Raw genomic sequence first — 22,922 nt, 5'->3', positions numbered from 1 at the left:
GAATGGACCATGATTAGCTTGGTCCCCTGTGGATGGAAAACTTTTATATGCTGGAAATAAATCCAGCCTTTTTCATAAGTGAATATTTAGTGTGCCACTATAAATGTATCAAATAGCAAATATAATGTGCTATTATTCATGTGAGAAATGTTTGGGAAAATATGCTCTTTCTAGCCCTTAGCACTTAGTACAATATAGGAGGTACTGTTTGGGGGTGGGATTTACTACTAAGGGAACAAGTAATTATGAGAATCTGCTAAGATTGAAAATACTAAAAATTTTTTGCTTTTTGCCATGGCAATTTGTACTTATGATTTTTCCCTTAAACAACTTGAGCAGTTTTGTGCTTTTCTGTTTTTGGTTTGTGTTTTTTTTTAAAAGTTGTACCCTGAAGCCAAACAGAGGAGCTGCCAGGAGACCTTTTCCAGAACCTGGAGGAGCCCACAAAAATGATGGAAAGAGAATTTTTACAAGGGATGGAGGGACAGGACAGAGGGAATGGATTCCAATGCCCTCTGGGGTCTCTTTGCAGCCCCATTAGATGCTGCAGAAATTCTCTGGGAGTACTGGAAGTGTCAGAGGAGTTGTCTTCAGGCAGTAAATCAAGCCCAGACTGCAAACCAAAACCAAAGCTTGGCACACTGCAGGGATCAGAGGTGCCTGTGAGTGGGGCTTTTCTCATGGCTCAGGAGCTGAAGGAGTGGTGACAGCAGTGGGGAAACACCTGGAATTGTTGTCTGGAGGGATCCATGGGGGAAACCTGGGATAGTAATGATGCCATTATTTATAAATAGCAGGTAATGCCCAACACAATGATCATCTGCAGGGGTTCTGGGCTGCACAACTCTTGCTTCCAGTTTTTTTTTTTTACTTGATGTATTTCTACCTTTGCCTGCAGTTGCTAAAAAATAGATCTGATTATTTGCCAACTTGTATTTGCTGTCTCATTTCTCCATGTTGAGAAGACTGATAATGAAGTTTTGTGTTGGTTTTCAGCTTCTTTAATTTGGCATGTGGGTGCTTGTTGTGTAAAGTTAAATATTTGCCACCAAGTGGAATTTGCAGTAATCTTAAAGCATTTTCACCATTTAATCATCACTGATAAATTTCTCTGAGCACCTTCCTAGGATTCTGTGAATGCTGAAGCCTCTGGGGATCTGGATGTTGATGGTCTCACATGAGGGCCAAAAATTTCTTAAAAAATGCAATATGTCACTTACAATTCAATATATCACAGCTACAATGTGATATATCTGCATTTATTCTGTGAATGACACATTTTACCAAAAAAGGTTATTCAAGGCCTCCAAATCACTTTGTGAATAGCATTTTTGCATCTATTTGCATTTAATATCTCTAATCTCTGGTACAACAGAAATCATGTTACATTTTCTGTAGTTGATGGCAGGGGTTTTATTTTCTTGGATCTCTCCTCCAGTTTTCTCTTGTCAACAAGCACACTTTATCAGAAGAAGAAGACAAATATATTACAGAGTTAGAACATTTAAAACAGGATCATTTTATGCCTGTATGTCCTCAAGCACTTGTTCATGTGGCTGGAAATTACCTTGAACAATGGTTTATGCTGCTGTGTAGCCTAAACTAGAACTTTCTCTGCATAGAAAGACATTCACTAAACCCCCAAATCTCTAATCCATAGCAAGGAATTCTAGTGTTGATTCCTTTGCACAGAAAGAGTCAGTAAAACCAAGAATCTCTAATACATAATAAGGGATTTTTTTTTAATACCAAGATTTTTTACAAAGGTAAAAAAAAACCAAACAACCTCTTGTCACAAGAAATTTTAGCTGAAATGTCTTCTAATGGTTGTGAAAATAGTAGTGACATTATGAAAGTCTGCTAAGATTGAAAATATTACAAATTTTATGTCTTTTTGCCATGGCAATTTGTATTTATGGTTTTCTCTTAAATAGTTTGAGCACTTGTGTGTTTTTGTGGTTTTGTGTGTGTATGTGAGTTTTTTTCCCTAATCCATAATAAGGGAAGTTTTCCTTGAAACTGAGACATTTTACAGAGGTAAAAACCCCTTGTCAGGGGAAATTTAAGCTGAAATATGTCCCAATGGCTGTGAAAATAGCAGTGACTGATGGGTATCTTGAGACAAGGTGATTTTTGGGAAGCTAAGGTAGCATAATCATCTTTTGTGCTACTCCCCTGAGGAATAAATATGTGGTTTCCCATTTTCCTCTCCATTTGCAGTCCAGCAAACCCCCATCAGAGGGGAGCAGCTCACTTGTCCTACTTTTGGCTGCCTGGACACATTGGGGACACTACAGAGAGCAGGATGTGTTCTGGGGAGGAGCTGGATTGGGATGGAAGGTGCTGCAGCCACTCTTCTGTATCCCTGGGCTCAGGGGGCTGGCAGCAGGAGCCACCAGTGCCAGCTGCAGGGTCCCCAGAGGGAGATCCTGCCAGTGCCAGCACCGTGGGAAGAGCAGGACATCACAGCAAGGCTGGCCAGGAGAGCCCATGTCTTGTGTTGCAATCCAGGCTGTGCCCAGCAATGTGGATTCTGTCCCATCTGCTGACCCGGGTGGGGCAGTGCCCCTGATCCCCTGGTACATATTATCTGCTAATGGGCCATCTTTAAAACAGCTGGGCAATCATCTTTATCTTCCCACAGCCCATCCTCCCTTCAGGAGATATCTCCTGTTCATGGCCATTCAGTCCCAGTGCATGACTGATAAAATTCCATCATCCCACTGGGAGATGCTCCAGCCAGGGGAGCAGCCAAGCCTTTCCTACCCAGATAAAAACTGAGATTTTGGACACCAAGGGACCTTCTTTCCACTGGATTCCAGAGGAAAGCCAGACCTTTCCACACCATCCCTGTAGCTTCAGAGGAAACTGCACCTTCTCCAGGAGCACTGCTCCAGCTGAACCACATCTGCCCCTGCAGGAGGATGCAGCCACCATTGAATGGGACTGTGCCACCACCCTGACTGACTGACGGGTGTCAGCTTGGATTCTGACTCTGGCAGGGTTTGGGGATTGTTCTTTGTAATACTGCATTTCTATTTTAATTTTCCTAGTAAATAATTGATATTCCTAATTCCCATATCTTTACCTGAGAGCCCCTTAATTTCAAAATTATAATAATTTGTAGGGAGGGGGTTTACATTCTCCATTTCAAAGAGAAGTTCTGCCTTTATTGGCAGACACCTGTCCTCCAAACCAGGACAGCCCAGCTTATCCAGGCTGAGCTTTTCTGGATCTGTGTGTGGGTGGTTTCCTGCTGCAGCCTGGGGAGCTGTCAGCTTTGCCTTTTTGTGACAATGGTGTGGGGGAAAGTTGTGCAGGAGAAGGCTTGAGACCCAAGGAATGGTTTAAAATCCTTCACACTGTGCTGGAAGAGCCCTGCTTTACCTTTAGAGAGGTTCTGATCACCTGGTTTGTACAGAGAGGGTTTGCTGGTGTGCTCCAGGGAATTATTTTATGACAATCTTGCAGAGAATGGTTTAACACAACTTAAAATCCCAGTAACAAACCAGTATTTTTCCAAACAGCTCTTGTAAGAATTTTTTCGTAGGTGCATCCACTGAAAGTAAAAGGAATAGTTTAGGAATGGTGTCACCTGTCAACCACCAGGAAGTTTTTTCACTGGCATCTCATTATATTTGAATTGAAAAATATGTCCTGATTGCTTTTGAATAAAAATAATTCACCTTGAACCACTTCTGGATGTGCCATGGAAATAATTTCAGTGTGTTATTTAATCAGAGAAAATTTAAATTAAACTTTTTAAAAACCTGTGTAACTAACTGAACTATACTGGCAAGATACACGTTACAACTTGAACTCTTGCAGGGTAATCCATAACAATTTGTAATGAGTAATTAATGTGTGTGCTTGCTATAAGTGATGGGGAAACCAGCCTGTCACAACTACATTGAACTCAGTTTGGGAAAATGTTGGAAAGCGTCTTTGCATAAATCACCTCTTTATCAGAAAACTTTATCAGAAAAGCAGTTTAACCATTGCTGTGTGATTAGGGAGGTGGTAAACCCTCTCTCAGATCCAGGATGTTTGGATGCATCCCTGAAGGAAGGGATATGGATAAAGTAAAAAGCAGAAATATTAAAACTTTGTGGGAAATACTGGGCATGCTGCTCATTCTCTGAATTCCCAGTGAGATGCTCAGGGTTGTTCTTGGGATCTGCCTGCCTGGCAAACTGCTGCAATCTGTGCTTTTGTAGCTTTTTCCCGGTGAGAGGGTGTTTAGCTGAGCTGCAACAACTATTTCCCAAAAAGTATAAATAGCAAAGGGAAAGAGGCAGGCCAGGGGGCTGAGACTTCATGGCCTGAAGCTGTGGTTGGGCAATTAACACCAGTGTGTAGATGAACCAAAACTTACAAAAGTGTAAAACTCATGACCACAGTCCATCTTGGATTAGATTTGGGTGTAGCCCCAGCCAGGCTTTTGCACTGCCCAAGGTATATCCTTTCAATAAATACCTGTTCTATTCCTTTTGCTTTGGTTAGTCTCTGTTCCAGGTCAGCCTTTCCAGGCAATATCATAGATGGCCATGTGAACTTTAACTCTCTTGGCAGAGTTAAAACCTCTCTTTCTGCATTTCTAAAAGGTTACCAGCCTCACTCCACATTTTGGGTTAATTTAAGGCTGATTCATCTTTCTTACAGGAAGCCTTGCAGCTCTGAGAGCTTTTGAGTGTGGCCAAATTCAGCACCTAACACACACTGAACTGAGTGCTGAACTCAGTGCAGTCCTTTTTACTGGCAGAATGTTGCAGGAATTTTCCTTCCTGTGCACATGGCAGCAGACCTTTGTTGCAGTGTCATAAATGTATTTACAGTAATCTGTAGCTAACCCAAATTTTCAATACATAATTTGTTTTTTCCTTGGGAGGGGACATGAGTGATTTATTGCTAAGCAAATCTTTGAAGCTTCTGAAGAAATTTACTTTGATCAGCATAATTCAGGGAGGGTAACTTCTTTGTCCCTCATTAATTCTCTCTTAAACGTGGATTTTAATGTAAAACCTTGAAAAATGCTTTTGGCTTTTTTTTCTCTTTTGCCTTCAGCTGGTCATTTATATTCTGCACAGACAAGAATAGCACTGTGGGGGGAGCACTTAAATAGGGAGAAGATATTTGTCATCTGTCACACTCTGAAATTAAACTTTTGATATCGAGTTATTGCCTTAGAAATAACTTCAAAAAAATTTACATGCAGAGAAGAGTACATGGTGGGGGAAGCTGTTGAACCAGTTATTGCATAACACTGTGTTAAATCCTCTGTCACTGAGCAGCCTTTAAAAATATTTCTTCAGGAATAAATTAAAAGAATGCATTCATACAATACACATTTCTACGACCACTTAGGTGGATTTTTTTTTTTTTAACAGAATCACAGAGAGGAGGCTGAGATTTCCAGAGCTTCTGCAGAGATTTCTAATTAGAAATTGATATCAAGTTTTGTTCAGTGCTTTGGAAATTCTTGTAGTACATTTGCATTTATTAAGGAGAGAATGGGGCTGTGTTCATTAGAAAATTGAGGAATTAAAGCTCAGGACCAATGGCAAGTGGTACAGGGAGGAAGTTGGGAGGAATGTTTCCTATTTCAGAGTGGCTGCAGTGGAAAGGGTGTTTGGACTCTGCTTTGTGGGGAGATGCTGAGGGATTATAAATGAGATGGAACAGCTTTGCACAGGGTTGGGATGATGGAACTGTTCCTGGCTGCTGAGTTTGAGACCACTGAGGAAGAATGATTGACTCCTCCTTCCCAGAGCCAGTTTCATTTCCAAATGCTGCCTAAAAGCAAATACCTGCTGGTGGCTCTGCTCACTACACCTGTCATTTACTGGGACAAGCCAGCAACTTGTATTTTTGGCTAAATCAAGTTCTTGGCTTTGTGGTTTTGCTCATCCCCCATGAGGAGCCTCTGCTGTGGTGCTGGGGGCTTGGTGTCACTGCCATTCCTAAATCAGGGCACAGAATTCCCATTTCCTGGGACTCTGCAGGGACAGCAATGAGGGATCACTCCCTGGGAATGCCAGAAAAGCAGCATTTTGTTAGTTCTTGGCTTGTGCTTTCAGATATAGGAAAATATGTGGTTTTTTCCTAATAACTCCCTTGTTTTCCAAACATGATTTATGTTTACTCAGATTTTATGAGATTATTTGGGTTTCAATCAGTTTTTATGGGGTGTTTATTGCACAGCCTTAAACTGTCCAAAAGTGTTATTGGATCTCTGGTTGAAAAAATTGATGCACCTATATTTAATACAACTGTAAAGCTCTGTAACATCACAGAGTTATTATCTGAGGATTCTTCTGGCCCAGATAATCTTCCAGAATCAGAAAACCAAATTATTAAAGGGATTGGTAATAACTGTAGTTTATGAAGTGCTGGTAAATACAAGCCATGAAGGAGTTTGCAGATAAGCTGGGTTGTAATTGTATCATATTCTTTGATATTCAAGTTCTGCTACAAATCCAGGCTCATTTGTTAGAAATAAAAGGGAATATTTAGAAAATATATGCCTAATATAACTGAGGGAAAGCTATTACTGTGCCTTTTGAGCTACTGAATTTTTTAATAACCAAAACAAATTCAGAACAACAAAATTCCCATCTCCTGGGATATGATCAGTGTTCAGGCAGATGAAGGCTGGACATCACCCAGAGTCTTATGAAATACATATCTTTGATCCCAGCACTTAAAATCCTAAATCCCTGTTTCATTATTTATTTTGAAGCTGAATACCTCTAGGGAACAGAATGTTTATTGTCTGAAAGACCCTTACATGTTTGGGGGTTTTTTTTCTTCCCTGTTTTAAATCTGTAATAGATGGCCTTAAGGTAAAATAGATTAACCAGCATGTCTTAAGCTACTAACAGTACCAAAGACAGTGCAGATTAACATCTAAATCACACTGCACCTAAAGAAATTTGAGCCAAATTTGTCTGGATCTACTGTATTATTTTGGTAGAGTTGTTCATTAGTGTATTTTATGTTAAATTAACTTAAGTATAGTCATTGTATGAAACACTTGAGGTTTGAAGTCAGTGAAATTTCTCAGGTGGTGAATCACTTTTATCATTCAAACTCTGCACTTCTAAAATAAAGACAAGGTAAAGAAATACAGAAAGACGGGGAAACCCCACCCAACAGAAAGCCCCAAGCCAAAACCCAATCCGATTTTTTCCCCCTTTTCCTCCATCAGAGCAACACTTTCATTGACCAAACCTCCCCAGAGAAAGTCCCCAGCACATTGTGATGTGTCAGTCAGGGCTCCTGTGTGACAGAGGCTCTGACAGATGCGCAGGGACATTGCTCAGGAACATTTTTACCTGCAGCTCTGCTGCTCTCTGTCCTCACCAGCTCAGGTCAGGGATGGAGGGAGGACATCAGTCACCTCAGGTCTGCAAACAGAACACATGGGATGATTTTAAATAACCATCCAGAACTTGCATGACCAAGCAGAAAAGCCATCTTGTCTGTTTGGTGCCTACAACCCTTTTCTAGAACTCTTCTTCACTCTTTCCAAGAGTGACTCAAGGTGCCTGGCATGTCACTTTTATTTTAATGCCAGTAAGTTTAATAAGATAAGTACCAGGTTTGCATGTTTCAAAATCTGAGTGCTGTGGGGCAGTGTTTGCAGCTCCCATTTCCAATGAGGACTGGGCTGAGAGTCAGGAGAACATCTTTAGAAGAACATCTTTGGCTCCTTTGCCAGAACAAGGGGAGCTGATTTTCTGATATTCAGCTCCCGGCCCCAGGAGAGCTGACAGTGGATGTGGCACAGCCAGGGAGAGGCTTTGCTGCTCTGTCTGACAAAAACAGCAGCCACGGTGGCTGCCAGGTTGGTTTTGGAGTGCTGCAATTACAGATACTGAGATCCTGGGGAATTATAGGGGAGAAACAGATGCATCTCCCACTGGGAGCTAAACTTGGAATAATGCTGCACTTATGGAAGGTGGGAGCAGTTGAAGGTGTAGTAGAGATCTGTATCACTATTGCAGGGGGTTTAGGGGAGGACAAAGCCCTCAAAACGGCCATTTAATGAAAATTAAGTGATTTCTCCTCCTTCCATGCGTGCATTTTCCACTGTGGTTTCTCTCCTGTTGTCCCATCTCTGGCTTTCAGGGATTGTGATTTCATTTCTCCACCAGTTTGAATTGCAGCTGGACAGTTCATGATGGTCTTCTTGCTAATGCCACACTCATTCCATCTTTAAACTTTAGTAAACTTTGTCCTGGGGTGCCAGAGCCAGGTGGAGCAGGGTTTTGAAGTCTCTTCCACTGCATGGATGGAAGCATGGCCAGCAGGACATTTCTGGAGATGTCCTAACACTGCTGGCTTTTATTTACCCCTGCCTCACCCAAAGCTCTGTCACCTTTTATATTAACAGAAGTGCTAGACTTGATTCAAAATCTCTATCCATGCTAATTTGAATAAATTCAATTTGTTTTGTTTATCCTAAGAAATGGCACTGTACAGCAGCAGCAGCATTTGAGGACATTTAGGAAGAAATTCAGTGGTGATTCAGTGAACATCTTACTGGAATTTGTTGTAAATTGAAAAACACAAACCCTGACCAAGCTACAGATTTAAGTTTGGCTTTGTTCAGTGGCATGCCAAATCCTGATGCTCACTAAAATTTAACAAAATCTTAAAGATCTTATGGTGACCATTCTCAATATTTATATAAATATGTGCTGATGAATGATGTATTTTTCATCTGTATCCTCATGAATTTGTGCATCAGGATAAAAATCTCTCATTGCAGCCTTTGCAAATCCCATCTTAGGTATCTTTTGAGAGCAGAATAATTTGGTTTGGAAGGGACCTTTAAGACCATCCAGTTCCATGGGCAGGGATACCTTCTTTGTCCACTGGCTGAAAAGGTGTAAATGAAATAAAGGAAATAATGGAAAATCTTAACTATCCAACTGCAAGGGTGCACATACTGAGTAGTGGAAAATCCTGCAAGTGGAAAAGCTCTTTTTAGGTGTTGGAATAATTGTACATTGCTCGAAACACGCCTAGAACAGCTTAAACAGTTATTAAAGAGTGTTGCCAGATTTTATCTCTGCAGTCATGCATATAGATCAGTGATCCCTGAGCAGCACTGGGAAACGTGTGAATGAGGTGCACTTGCTAAAAATAGCCCTACTGAGTGCTGCTCCTAATTGCCACGGAATCCTGGGGAAATGATACCCTTTCAGCAGCACTAAACTGACTTAAAGCGTTTAACTGCAGCATTACACTTGGGTTTTTAAGAGATGATTAAATATTTGCTGGACCTTGGTCATCAGCATTTAAAAAATAAAGCAAACAATTTGCCATCAGGTTCAACCTGGAGCCCTCGTAGTTCTGTTCTTGTCTCTGTGAGAAGTGGTGATGGGTTCTGGTTGTGTGGAAACACCTGGCAGGGCTGCAGCTCCGGGCTGGGAGAGGCTGCAACTGCTCTGCCTTGCTTTGTGAACCACTTCAGCAGCCCCAAATATAAAGAGAAGTGTCTGTGAGTTTGTTTTTAAATAAATAAAAAGTTCTCAGGATGTTTGGCGGCAGCTGAGCATCCCAGAGCTGGCTGACAGAAAAATGATCCTTTTGTTTCCCTCCCCTTTTAGAAGTTTCTTGTAATACTTAATCAAGTTTCCCTTAAGGGTATGCCCTTATCCCCCAAACAGAATCTATTTTCCTTCTCATAGGAAATGGGTTTGTTGATGAAGAACCCACCATTGCCACCTCTGTGACTTCCAGATTTTTGGATATTGGATAAATGGGAATTTAGCTATTTTGTTATAATTCCATCTTTACTTGGGGAAGGTGAAACCTTTCCCTGATCAAAACCAGTCTGAAAAATCACTAAGGTTCTTTTCTTTCTAGCAAATTCTTTGATTATCCATTTTTAAATGGTTATTCATATTTTTAGGCAGCTGCAGCAAATAACTGATTTGCAGGCACACTGAATTTCTGCTCCAGCAAGGGTTTAAGCTATTTAGGGAAATGAATGAAGCACAAAGGTTTTTATTTAACTGTAAATTTTGTATGACTTTAATTTTTTTTCATGAGTGACTGGCTTTCTTACATGAAACTCCTTCACAGGGAATTTTACAGCACTATGCAGTACCTTTGACAACTATAATTTTCAAAAACTCTGGGAAAGCCAGATGAAAGAATAAATAAATATTGATCTGGCCGAGGTTTAAGTAATCCCTAATTAAAGCAAAAAGGCATTTTAAAAGTAGCATTGATTACTCCTGGACTCTAGTTTTGTTGTTCTTCCCAGGCTGAAAATGTTGAGTCTTTATAGAATCAGAGAAATATATTGAGAATACTGATGGGACATTTATTTTAATTTATCAGCCCAGTGTTTGAGCACTTTTATGTCATCCTCTGAATTTATACTCAAAATCAATCTCACAGAAGTGGGACAACTTTACTGCTGAGGCAAAGGGATGCAGGAGGTTTAAGGACACACCTGTACTGTGGGGCTCAAAGGGTTTTACAGCTGAAGAGCTGCTGGAACTGGGATTTAGTCAGGACAGAGCCAAGTGTTCCATCCCTGACTCCTGCTGGGAGTCCCCTTCTCACTCATTTAATTGACTTTGCTCCAATTCCATCCCCTCTGATGGAGATGTCCTGACTTGCTGTACTCCAAAGCTCTGGCATTTGGGTATTCCCCCCTGCAGTGTCTCCTTGTTTGCTGTTTGATTCCTGGAGTCACCTGCTGATTTTGGGGGCTGGTGTCCATACAGGGATTGCATTGTCACCTCCTGGAGAAGATGGATTTGCTTTTTGATCAGCTCGGGCATTGTGTGTGCAGTTCATGGTTAGAGAGCTCTGGTTTTTAGCTGCTTTCATGGGGGAATCTCTGCAATAAATGTGCTAAAGAGATGTTGGTAGCCCAGGTGGTTGAACAAGATGTTTGCCTTGGAACTCCTGCAAGCACTTCTGTCAGCTTGGTGGGGCAGAGAGGTATTTTTATCTCTTGTAGTGCTTACATGGCACTTCAATCAAGTGGGTTAGGCTTCCTTTTCCCTTCTTTTTCTATTTTTTTGGCCAAATTTCAATTCAACTCCTGATGTGTCCCCTCCCTAACCCAGCTTTGTCTCTCGTGTTGTCCTCTGAGTTTCTGACCGAGCGGTTTCTCGGCGGAACCCGGCGACTCCAGGAATTTCCTTTTGGCTCTGAACAGCACCACATCCATTCTGTTTGTGCATCCCTCTGTGATGCTCTGAAGTGCTCTGAGGAGTCAGGAGAGGAATTGCTGTTGGATCTCTGTGTGCTGGAGCTCTTAGGGGGCTGGCACTGCTGCATAAATCCACTGGTTTGGGAGATGTTCCCCGAGCAGCTCGGGCTGTGTTTGATTGCTTGGTAAGCTGTGTCTTGATGAATGTGCTGCACTCAGGATTCTCTCTCTGCTGTCTTCAAATCACCCCCAGAAGGGGTTGAAATTGATCCTTTGTTGAAAATTTTGCTCTGGCATTGGATTTGTGACACCTGTGTGTTTGTGCTGATGGGATTCTTGGAAGAGGTGTTGGCTTCACCTCCAATACAAAGGGAAGAAAACTCTCATGTGTCCTAATTCATTCATGTATTTATTTAATAAAAATTTTCCTTCAAGGTATTTGAGTCTAAGTAAAATTGAGGTTATCAGTTGAATACTTGTATATCTGAATGCTACTACAAAATAATTATAATTGGCAACAAGTATGATAGCTTTTGTGTGCATTAGTAGTTTGATTTTTCTGGAATTAGGCAATATTTAGTGTTTAAGTTCTATTGGAAGGTGTGCTATATCTTATTTTTTGAAGGTGTGTAGGACTTCATTTTTTTAAGAGTCACTTTTAAATTTTCTGTTGTTACAGAAGAAATGCGCTTAATTTTGTTAATTGTGCAATAAACCTATTTGGATTTAAATGAAACCATCTGCTTTTCAATGTGAACTGCCTTTTTATTTGATTTTACATTAATAATTTAAATTTCCAAAATATAAACTGGTTTTTTTTCTTTGTTTTTATCAGGTCTTGCATGCTGTGACACGAAGATCTCGTTGCCTGGTGCTCTATGTTCATGGTGAGCCTGATTTCCTCCTGTTGTCCACATTGCCATTCCAGGGGTTATTACATCAAAGGGATATCATGTCATTTTAGCAATCAATCATTTGAAATCATCAGAAAAATCTGGACATGAGTTTAGTCTTTTTTTTTTTCTGAATTATTGACAAATCTCTGGGTTTTTTTTACAACAACTGCTGCAAAATGAGTTTTAAGAACCTATAAAGGATCTGATAATGGACTCAAAGTTCCAGTGGTCATGGCCAAAACTGCAGCCAGGGCAGGATGGGGCAGTTTTGTAGTTTGAAATAATCAGTGGCACCACAATTCCTGACAGTCCCCACATGAGGAGATGTACAAACAGCACCACAAAATGCCCAGCCTGGGTCCAGTGAATCCTGTTTTGTCCTGGCTCCAAATCCTCAGGCTCTTTAGCTATGTTAAGGAATTCTCTGTGGCTGCCAACTTTTTGGCACTTCTTAAAATAACTCAGTTAAATATATTTCATAAACTCATTTTTTGTATAGGCAAAAGAAGCCCCTGTGCTGCTCCTCAGCAGCACATGTTCCTTCTCTTTCCCTTCTCCTCCAAGTACCAGCAAATTATCCCTTTTATTATGATATGAAAATAAATCAGCTTTTGGGATTAGGTTTCACATTTATCAAATGGTTTCCTACTGTGTTCTGCTTTTTTTATAACTTTTGTATTTCTGGGCATACTGATACATATTTTAAATTGATTATTTTCCTTCATGCTTTTAACTGGAAGTAGGTAATCCTCATGGGGTTCCACTGTTCTTTTTTTTTTTTTTTCCTTTTTTCCCCCCCATTTTACTTTTTTCTTTTTTTTTTCCTCCTAAGATCTCCTTTTGCCTGTTCCAGGATGTTTGAGCTGCTTGATGACCTCCACCCCTGAGAGCAGAAGTTAATAAACAGCTTTTCCTTGCTGATGGGCTTAGGGATGTCAGAGGAGGGGCCAAGGCTTTAAGGGACACAGATTTTTAATCTTCTTCCACAGTTCACCCTAGATGAGTCAGGAAATCTGCCTTATTAAGGTGTTTGGTTAATCAATAGACAATTCATCTGAGCTCCCTGGCATTTCTGAGAGCCACAGATGTGCTGCAGCTTCCTGGAGGAAAGCGGGCAATAATGGTGTTTCAATAATCAATTATCAATAATCAATAATCAATAACCAATAACCATCCCCCTTCCAGGGCAGAGCTTTGCCCTGTGGGGTCTCCAGCAGCCCCTGCTTAAGGACAAGCCCTTGCTCAGTTGAAATCACATTTAATTACTCAGTGCTCTGCAACAAGACATGATGCAAGAAAAAAACCTTAACATCTGTCAGGTCTTTAATGCCAACATTTATTTCCTTCTTTTTTTTTTTTTTTTTTGGTGTTGTTTCCTGTACTTTTCTGACATTCTAGCAGCTTTTCTGTGTGATGCATGGGTTTTTTGCCCACAGTGTGCTGCACAACGTGGAGCAGTTCTGCTGGAGCTTTGGAAAGGCTGTGAGGATCTAGCACTAACTCTGAATTTAATTAACCTGGGAGCCCCAGAGAGGCAGTTAATGGTTCCATTAATAACTTCACTTCCTCAGAATCTCAGGTTTAAAATATTACACCAGTATTTTGAGGTGGGATAGGAGTGTCCTTCATTTTGGGGTCCATCTAGCAGGGATCCCCTGCAAGCCCTGCAGATGTTCTCTGAAGCATTCTTGCTAATTTTTCTTGCCACAATTACTGCAGAAGGCCCCAAGCTTGGCATTGCTCAGCTAAAATATTTTTTACAGCAAATACAATAAACTCGTCATCTCAAGGGCCTACAGTAAAATTTTACTAATGCAAATTGCTTTTGAGTCAGGCAAGTCTGACAGTGTTATTGTTTGTCTTTTAAAAATACATTTTATCAAGGCTAGCACAAACCCCCAGATGAATTGAACTGTAACTTTTTCTGATTTTGATGGAAAAAAATCATTTTATGATGTTGAGAGGAAGAAAATTATGATTAAAACAGAGCATTAAAAATTCTGCCCACAAAATAATTTGTGAAGAGGAATTGCAAATCCAGTGGCAAGAAATCTTTATAGCCAGATAAAACTGCTTGGAGCTTCCTTTTATTATATTCACAATAATTAATGAGGATGAAAAAGCAATTGGAGAGATCAAACTATCAGCACAATTGGTTTGAAATCAGTTACCACACTTTTGAAAGTACTGCAGCACAAGTTTTGTGCTTGGATTCTATTGGCAGAGTTCTGTCCTGTGTGAAGAACTGGTGCAAACAGAAATGGCTTTTCAGGGAATCAAGGGTAAGCCACACATCTACACCATAATCACACAGTTAGTCTTTTATTATCTAACATTTATTCACTCTAGATGATGCTGAACTTTTCAAAATAATTTTATCAGGCTGCAGCTTGCAGTGTGGTTTAAACCCATGGCACTTTCTCTGTGCAGTGGGTTTTTTTGGAGATCATGAATTGGAGCTGCCACCATCACTCCCCTCCTGGTGTGTGGCTGATCTGGTTCATGTGGTGCGGGGACTGTGATGACTTTGACTCGTTTGTCATCATTTGTCTGCTGTAAATTTTTATTAGATTTATCTTGTAGTTTGTGTTGCTGAATGGAGAGGGAATAAAGCAGTGCTGAGGCAGGGAGAAGCTCCTCCAATTCACTTTCTCCTTGTTGTGTTCCTTCCTGGGGCCCCAGAAAGGCTTTTTCTGCAGGATGGGGCTCAGAAATGACCTTTAAGAAATGCCATTACAAATAAGAGTTGTGCAACTTCTGCAGAGATGGAGCTTTGGATTGCAGGTGCTCATAATTAGATTAATTTACAAAGTAGATCAAGCCAGTGAAGGAGGCATGGAAAACTGATGGAGGGCTTATCAAATCAAGAGAGCAATTAATCAGACAGGCCTTAACTGTTTGGGTTCTATTTTTTAATTATCAGCTGGAGCAGTTTGCTTTGAGCTTGCATTAAGGGGGCATTGAGTGCAAGGCTGTGCTTGGGGAGTCACCTCCCTCCTTGTGTCCTTGTCCCCTCTGTGTCTCAGAGTGTCAGGAGTGTGGCACCACTCAGGGATCCACTGCCATTCCCAGGGCACAGAGTAGCCTCCTGTACACAAAATAATTAAAAAAAAAAAAATTTGGCATCCTCTGTGAAAATACCAACAAAAAAGTACCAACAGTGGGCATGGAATTTAATCTAAACTGTAACTTGTCAGTGTAAGAGATCAACAGGCAGCTGCTCAGGAACTTCTGTTGCAGTATGGTAACAATCACCTTAGGGGTATTTAAAAGGACCTTAGAATGATGATTTTTACAAGTTGTTTTAATTTCTAATCAAGTTCATCCCGTTACACATATTGACACAATTTTTTTGTTTGACTCCATTTGTAAATGATCTGGTATTTTTAGATGGGCTTTTCCTGCCTTTCACTGCAGGAATAAAAAGAAGGTTCCATAAGATTATGCCAAGAATACATTTCCTTGTTTCATTTCACAATAAACCTCTCTGGGTGCTGTCAGGTTTGGCCCTGGGAAACTGGCCTGTGGCCCCATAATTTTGACAGTATTTTGAATATTTTTAGGGGCAGAGATCTCTTTCCAGATATGAACCTCCCACTTCCCTTTTCATTCTACTCAGCAGGTCAAATAATTTATTTTCCTACATCCATAATGAATTCTAGACCACATCAGAAAATGGGGAAGAATGGAAATTAGCACTTTTTCCTCCAAAGCTGAAGAAAGATGATCTGATGAGAACAAGGCTTCCTTCAGATCTCTCTAAATACTGAACTGCCTCTTGTGTAGAGCTTAAATATAGGTTTAAGATCATTCCTTGTGCCTTCCTTTAAAAAATACCCAGTGAACATTCTGGCACATTAGCTTTGGGCATTTATATTTAGGAGTCTTATCACAACTTAAAATGCTGCTGTAAAACTGGTTTCTCCTCTCTGTAAGTTCTCAGCAGTTTTATCTTAAATATCCAGAAATGAAAATCTTAACCAGGGTTATCAACTTGGGTCAAGCTTTGAAATCCCTTTTAGACATTTTGAGAGATATTTTTCATGCTCTTAGCACTGAATGCTTCAAACCCCAAAATGTCCTGTGCTTAAGGGTTCTTTTGAAAATTGCAGAACCCTTGAACAGCTGAAGATTAAGAGGAGGTTTTTGGGTGACTATTTCAGGATTTTTTTATAGACTGATAATCACATTTGCCTTGGGAAGATAAAGGATAGATCTAAAAGCTGATGCCTGATATGTGTAAGCTGCATTTTCTTTTACATCTCTGGAAAAGTAGTCTCTGATTTTTTTTATGAATTTCTGTGTCCTCCCTTGCTTTTTGAATCACTGAAAATAAGATGCTACTTCTGTTTTAACCAATATGGGAAACTGCTAAAAAGCCTGTAAATAGGAGTAATTAACACCCACCTCCAATGTTTCCTTTTTTTGCTTGTTTAAATACAGGATTTCTAGGTCTGAAAGTATGTGAAAATAATTCAGACAACATATATGTCCTTTCAGTGTGCTTGAATCCAATCAGTTACTCCTTGGGAAGGCTTGAGGGCTGTACTAAACGTGGTCTGAATTAGTCTGCTATTGATATAAACCCAGGAACAATTTAATGTGTTTATTTGGAGCCTTTGAGCCAGTCCAAGATACCTGGATGTGCCTGATAACTGGATCAATAGAGAGGAAGGAATGATGGATGAGTTGCAAAGCAAACATTGCTCCTGAAGAGCTCGTGCTTGTACAAAACCCTGAAGTGCAAACTCGAGGAGGGTGTTTGGCTTTGTGGAGCCTTGAATTAGTTGGTTCTTTTATCACTCTGTTCAAACATTATTTGACTGTTTCTCTCCTAAAATATGGTCTTTGTGGAAAAATGTTTCTTGTGGTGTTGGTGTCGTGGTTTAAACCCGCTAATAAGACATAATTAATTAGTAAACCATGAGGAGTGGTGAGTTGTAAGTTCTGTTTCTGCATTCACAGTCTGTCTGTGATGCTTTCCCTGCTGGTGACACCAGCTCTGACCCAAGGGAGCACCAAACCCTGAGCTGTGCTGGCTGCTCGAGCAGGAGCAGCTCCCAGCAGGGTTTTGGGAGGTGGGTGAGCAAATTCTCTGGTTTTTGGCAGAGGGATGAGCAGAGCTCTCTGGTTTTTGGGAGGGGGTGAGTAGATCTCTCTGATTTTTGGGAATGAGATGAGCAGGGCTCTCTGGTTTTTGGGAGGGGGGGTGAGCAGAGCTCTCTGGTTTTTGGGAGGGGGTGAGCAGGGCTCTCTGATTTTTGGGATGGGTGAGCAGGGCTCTCTGGTTTTTGGGATGGGTGAGCAGGGCTCTCTGGTTTTTGGCAGGGGTGAGCAGAGCTCTCTTTTTTGGGATGGGTGAGCAGAGCTCTCTGGTTTTTGGGATGGGTGAGCAGAGCTCTCTTTTTTGGGATGGGTGAGCAGGGCTCTCTGGTGGAGCTATGTTGGTGCAGCTCTGGCCACAGGGCTGGTGCCTCTGGCAGGTGAGAGAGGCTCTCACAGCTCAGGAACCCCCAGTGGGGAATCAGAAGGGGCTCCTGCCTGTGAGCCAGCACAAGGCTTGTTTGGACAACAGGCAGCTCTCAGCATGGTTAAGTGCTCTGGAACTATTGGGTTTCTCCAATTCTTCCCCCTGGACATCTGAGGCAGCTCACTGGCTGCTATTCCACAGGGCACTGTAGCTTTCTCTTTGATGCAGAAGAAGCCTGGTCATGAATTTGAAACTACTTCTGCCCTTTGAATTTTTTTTTCCCAATGATATAATAAAATGTTTAAAATATCAGCTTGAAGAAAAGATTTGAGAGCCATAGAAATAGGGAGAGAAATCATATTGTGCAATAATAATTACATTTATGATGTTCTTTTCATTTCATTGACTCTCTGTCTATGTTCCACTGGTGGCAATGTTCTTCTACCATTCCAAGCAGTAATGCTGGAATAGGGGTGATGCATTAATAGCAGTCAGGAGTTACAATCCTTCTGTCTCATTTCCCATAGCACATAAGCCATTATTTGCAATTTTGTTTAATGCTTATAATATAAATTTGGTATAACTGTTTATTATCCCATGGTCCTGTACTTCTAAACTTGTTTTCACAGTAGTTTGTGTATCACACAAAGGATGTATTTTGCTCAGGATGCTTAATCAAGGTCATTGTTGTTTTTGGTTTAGTAGCTGGGTTTTTTCTTCTCCATTATATTTCTTTGAGAACCTTGATGTTGTGCTTTAGTCAGTAAAAAGAAGGTAGAATTAAATCCCCTTTTTTAATTGTCTGAGGTTCATGGTATGAATACATCTATTTTAATTTTTTTTTAAACTTACTGTTTTCTATCAAGTAAGAAAGCTTTTACGTTTGCCTAAACGCTACATCAATATTTCCAGCAAAATAATTCTTTTCCTCAAATTTCCTATTTAATAAAATACAGCCTCTTTGAACTCCACAGACCTCACCATCTGTTACTCAATTTTCACTCCATAAAATTTTGCTGACATCTGTTTAATCAAATATATTTTTATAGTCATGGAGAAATTTAGTTCAAACTTGGTATTATCCTGTTCCTATATGCCAAACAGAAAATATGAAAATAATGAACAGAAACTTATGGGAGAGGAGAGGGAAACATTAAAGTGGCGTCTGTTACCACTTAGGGCATCCTTGGAGCTGGAAATTACTTTGCTGATGGTCCTGAGGCTGTGGGGCTTGGTGTTCCCTCACTCCTGCATTCTCCATCCTTCCCTCACTCCTGCTTTCTGCAGGATTCCTTCACTCCTTCTTTCTCCATCCTTCCCTCAGCTCCTTCTTTCTCCATCCTTTCCTCAATCCTTCTTTCTCCATCCTCTCTCACTCCTGCCTTCTCCATCCTTCCCTCCCTCCTCCTTTCTCCATCCTTCCCTCCCTCCTCTTTTCTCCATCCTTCCATCAGTTCCTTCTCTCTCCATCCTTCCCTCACTCCTCCTTTCTGCAGGGTTCCTTCACTCCTTCTCTCTCCATCCTTCCTTCAGCTCCTTCTTTCTCCATCCTTCCCTCACTCCTCCTTTCTCCATCCTTCCATCAGTTCCTTCTCTCTCCATCCTTCCTTCAGCTCCTCCTTTCTCCATCCTTCCCTCAGCTCAATCTTTCTCCATCCTTCCCTCCCTCCTGCTTTCTCCAGTGTTCCATCTCCAAGGGTTCTCCAGGGTTTCTCTCTGGATTCATGGTTTTCCCATCAAATATTGCCGTGCTGAGGTTTGTGGGTGGTGTCACCATCCCTGCCAGGGCTGTTGTGCTGTTGTCAGTGAGCTCTTCCTTTCAGGCTGCTTTTCCAAAGGAAATGAGGCATCTGCCATTCCTGGCTGTCAATCTGTGGATTTGGTTTCCTGTGGGGTTTCATCAGGAGATTTCCATCAGGACTGTGCTCTGACAGACCCTTCCCATCTCCCACTTGGCATTCAAAATGAACAGCTGAGTAACACAATCATTGATAAGGTTTGATATGCAAATAGCAGTCTTTGTTCCTCTTGGTTTTCACCACTTTTTTGTCACTTCTCCTGGTTTGTTAAGGTACAATATGTTGTACCACTTATCCTGGATTTTGGAGAAGCTGCTAGTGTGGCTTTCCTTTTGTTTATTTTCTCTGTTGCTGTTGGGGTTGGTGTTTAGACAACTTCCAGAATGATTGAGCTGTTTACTGCAGATTCATATTGTTTTCCTTGGAAACGGAATTGATACTTACAACTGAGTAATAAATTTAGAATATTGGTTTTTAATTGAATCTGCAGCAGAAAATGCTGATTAACTTGAATTTCATGATGAAGAGCAATGCTTTTTGAATTTTTCATGGAAATCCCATTATCTGCACATGTAGTATTTATTAAATTGAAATCATCTCATATTTTAGAATAGTATTTTGTTTCCTTTCACAAAGAAGAAAGTCAAGTTGTTATTGTTGATTTTACTGATTAGGTGGCCAAAATCAATTAAGATGAAACATGAGTAAAATTTTCTAATAATTAGAGCTCTTCCCTAATTCTTTATCCTTCAAGACATTATTTATCTACCTTGAAGTTTTCTTTATTCAGGGTCATTTATTAAGGTATGCTTGAAACAAAAACATCTGGAAGAGTTCTTTGGTTTGTTTAAAACCCTCAGTTTATTTGGAAGGCAAACTTCTCAGCTGGTCTTTCCAAAGCCTTGAGAGAGAAGCAAAAGCAAAGCTGAGATGCCAAAGTTTATTTCTTTGGGGTTTTCTGATGGCAGATTACAAGGGGGGGGGGTTGGGTTTGTTTTCTGGCCATTTTGCAGATTGTTTATGGTAATGAACATGCTGTATAAGTTTAAACTCAAATTATAAGCAGAAGAGGTTTTGGCTGGATGTTAAAATTGAAACACTGTTTTGTGGCTGATAAAATGAGATTGCCCTCATTTGCTTCTAATGAGATCAGCAGACTAAAGGAAACCAGCCTCTCTTAGCATGATCTGTGCATGCTGCTCCTTCAGAAAACACAAACAGAGGCAGCTGGGCTGATTTTGGGTGTTTGTGTTGCTGTGAGGGTTTGGGAGGGCTGGAAATCAAGCCCTGCAGTGCAGCAGGGCTTTTCAGCTGGGTGAGGATCTGAGTGTGGGATCACCTGGCAGCCTCTCCCAGCTCTGTGTACCTCAGGGAGACAAATTCTTTTGCTTTTTAATTTTTTTTTTCTTATTTTTTCCAACTCTATCTTTTGCTGGTATTTAGAACCAAACAAATTAAACTGAACAACAACAGGAAAATCTGCTGGGCACCAGGTATAAACTCAGGCTTCCATTTCCCAGGGTCTCACTCTGTTCCCTAGCACTTGGGAGGGTTCTGGAATGCTTCTCCAGGGACAGAATTTGGGGGTGCAGGGGCAGTTCCTGGGGTGCAGCTGATCCCTGTCACCCTCAGCAGGTTCCTGCTGCTGAGCAGGAGAGCTGGGATGTGCTGCATTGCAGGGATTCTGCTCTGCTCCAGTTCTGCTCTGCTCCAGCTCCAGTCCACCCCAATTCTTCCCTTCTTCTGTTCTACTCCACTTCTTGCTCTACCCTAATTCCAGTTCTGTTTAAGATCAAGGGGAATCTTGGAGTTAGATGTACCTGGGGCACGAAAAAACGGAGTAAGAACCACAAGGAAAAGCAGCTGATTTGGGGATTTTTGTTTTGTTTTGTTTGTTTGCTTGTTTGCTTATTTATTTTGTCAATAGAAGCAGCTGTCCTGTGGAAACTTTTAGAGAGTCAAGTGGTGCAGCAATCCATAGGTAGGAGAAATCCAAGCAGGACAAGGAGCCCCTGGCACCATCCCATGTCTGGACATGCAGATGTTTATTCAGTGCTCCATGGTGAAGCTCTTCAAGATTATTTTAAGACAAGGCTCCTGCTACAGAGGGACTTTTTAATGTGGTTTGAGGTGGTGATACATGGAATGTCACCAGTTCTTGCATTTCCAAAATGCCAGCTGAGCAGCATAAGCAGATAAGGGAAAAACAGGATATTTCAATAATAAACACTTGGATTTATTTTAGGATAAAAAGCAGAAGGAACACCATGATCCAGCAATCCTGGCTGTAAAAACTTTTAGCTTAGAAAGATAAATTCCCATTTCCTTAGGAATACTTGAATCACTATCACAATGAGAGGATAAGATATATCACGAATTAAAACCTAATTAGAAATTAGAAATAAAGTGGGGGAATTAAATGGCCTATTACTAATGCTGCAAAAGTGCTTTTACAATGCCCTGGGGATCAAGGCTTTAATGATGATTTGTTAGTGAATTGCTGAATTTAAGAAAAAACTTCAAGTTGCACTGGGAATCTCTTCCTGCCACTGCAGAATTTTCCCTGGAACAGTGCATTTTCAAGGTTTTTGTTTTCAGATATTCAAACCAGACATTTTAATCTGTTCTTGTAATTTAACTCATTATTCCTGCTTTTGATCTTGGCCAATTTTTAAATATGCCCTTTGCATTTTGAATTCATGTAACCCACTTGTTTATTAAAGCTTATTTTCCCTGTTTTTTTTTTTTTTTTAATTAAGAGCCTGTTTTTAGACTTGATGATCTTTGGGTTAAGAATGTGTAACCATGTGCTCCCCATGGCATCCATGCAGTGAAGGGATACAGTCAGTGCCACACAGTGATGCAAGAAGTAAATTACTATGAGAAATTTTTTTTTGGGGTGCTACTGTCACTATAATTTAATTTTATTCTGGTTTTTCCTTTGCCATTGCATCAACCATCTTATTCTGGGCTTTGGTGGTAATTTGGCTTGAACTTCCTCAGGCAGAGGGAAATTCCCTGGCACTGATGGAGAGATTCCACACTGCTGAATGGCGAAGTGCTGACCCTGCACTGCACAGATGTTTCTGTGACACAGCTGAGCCCAAAGGTGGCACTCTGTGACTTCTTCAGGAGCCTCTTGGAACCTTTTTTATTATTTTAATTTTTTTTTTTGTTCTTTTTTTTTTTAGTAAAACAATGGTAATATAGTGCCAAAATTGCTGGCTTACAGAAATATGTTTTGTCCTCCCCTCTCCAAGTTTGAAACAAAACCAGGGTCTGGATTTCCATGCTCCAGGCTCTGAAAGTGTCTTCAAATGGTGCCTCCAACATAAAAACTGATTCCCTGTTTGTTGTTGGAGCTCCATGCTCAGGTGTAGGTGGGAGCCCCATAGGGTGGCTGAACCGTGTGACAATTCCTCACTGAATAAATCGGGCATGGCTCTCTTGTGATACACTGACTTTGGAGTGATAAAGAATTTGGAGAAGAGAATGGCTCATCTGCAGGAAGGAAATAGCATTTGGTACTGGTTTTACTCATGTTAGCAGATTTCACCACAAAATGGCACATTGAC

At 40.8% G+C, this 22,922-nt stretch overlaps 1 protein-coding gene across 10 annotated transcripts in view; it reads left to right on the top strand.

Annotated features, from left to right (window-relative positions):
- The window catches only part of ATP2B2 (ATPase plasma membrane Ca2+ transporting 2), a 378,523-nt gene that overhangs the window by 85,615 nt on the left and 269,986 nt on the right, over nucleotides 1-22,922 (top strand). For all 10 annotated transcript variants that reach the window (XM_079316715.1, XM_079316719.1, XM_079316749.1 and 7 more), the window contains exon 2: nucleotides 12,018-12,069. The gene's annotated coding sequence lies outside the window, so the exon portion shown is untranslated. The remainder of the gene's footprint in view (nucleotides 1-12,017; nucleotides 12,070-22,922) is intronic.

The sequence above is a fragment of the Erithacus rubecula genome, assembly GCF_903797595.1.
Source record: "Erithacus rubecula genome assembly, chromosome: 13".
Lineage (NCBI taxonomy): Eukaryota > Metazoa > Chordata > Aves > Passeriformes > Muscicapidae > Erithacus > Erithacus rubecula.
The sequence above is the reverse complement of the archived record's forward strand: the minus strand, read 5'-3'. Positions and strand labels throughout refer to the sequence as shown.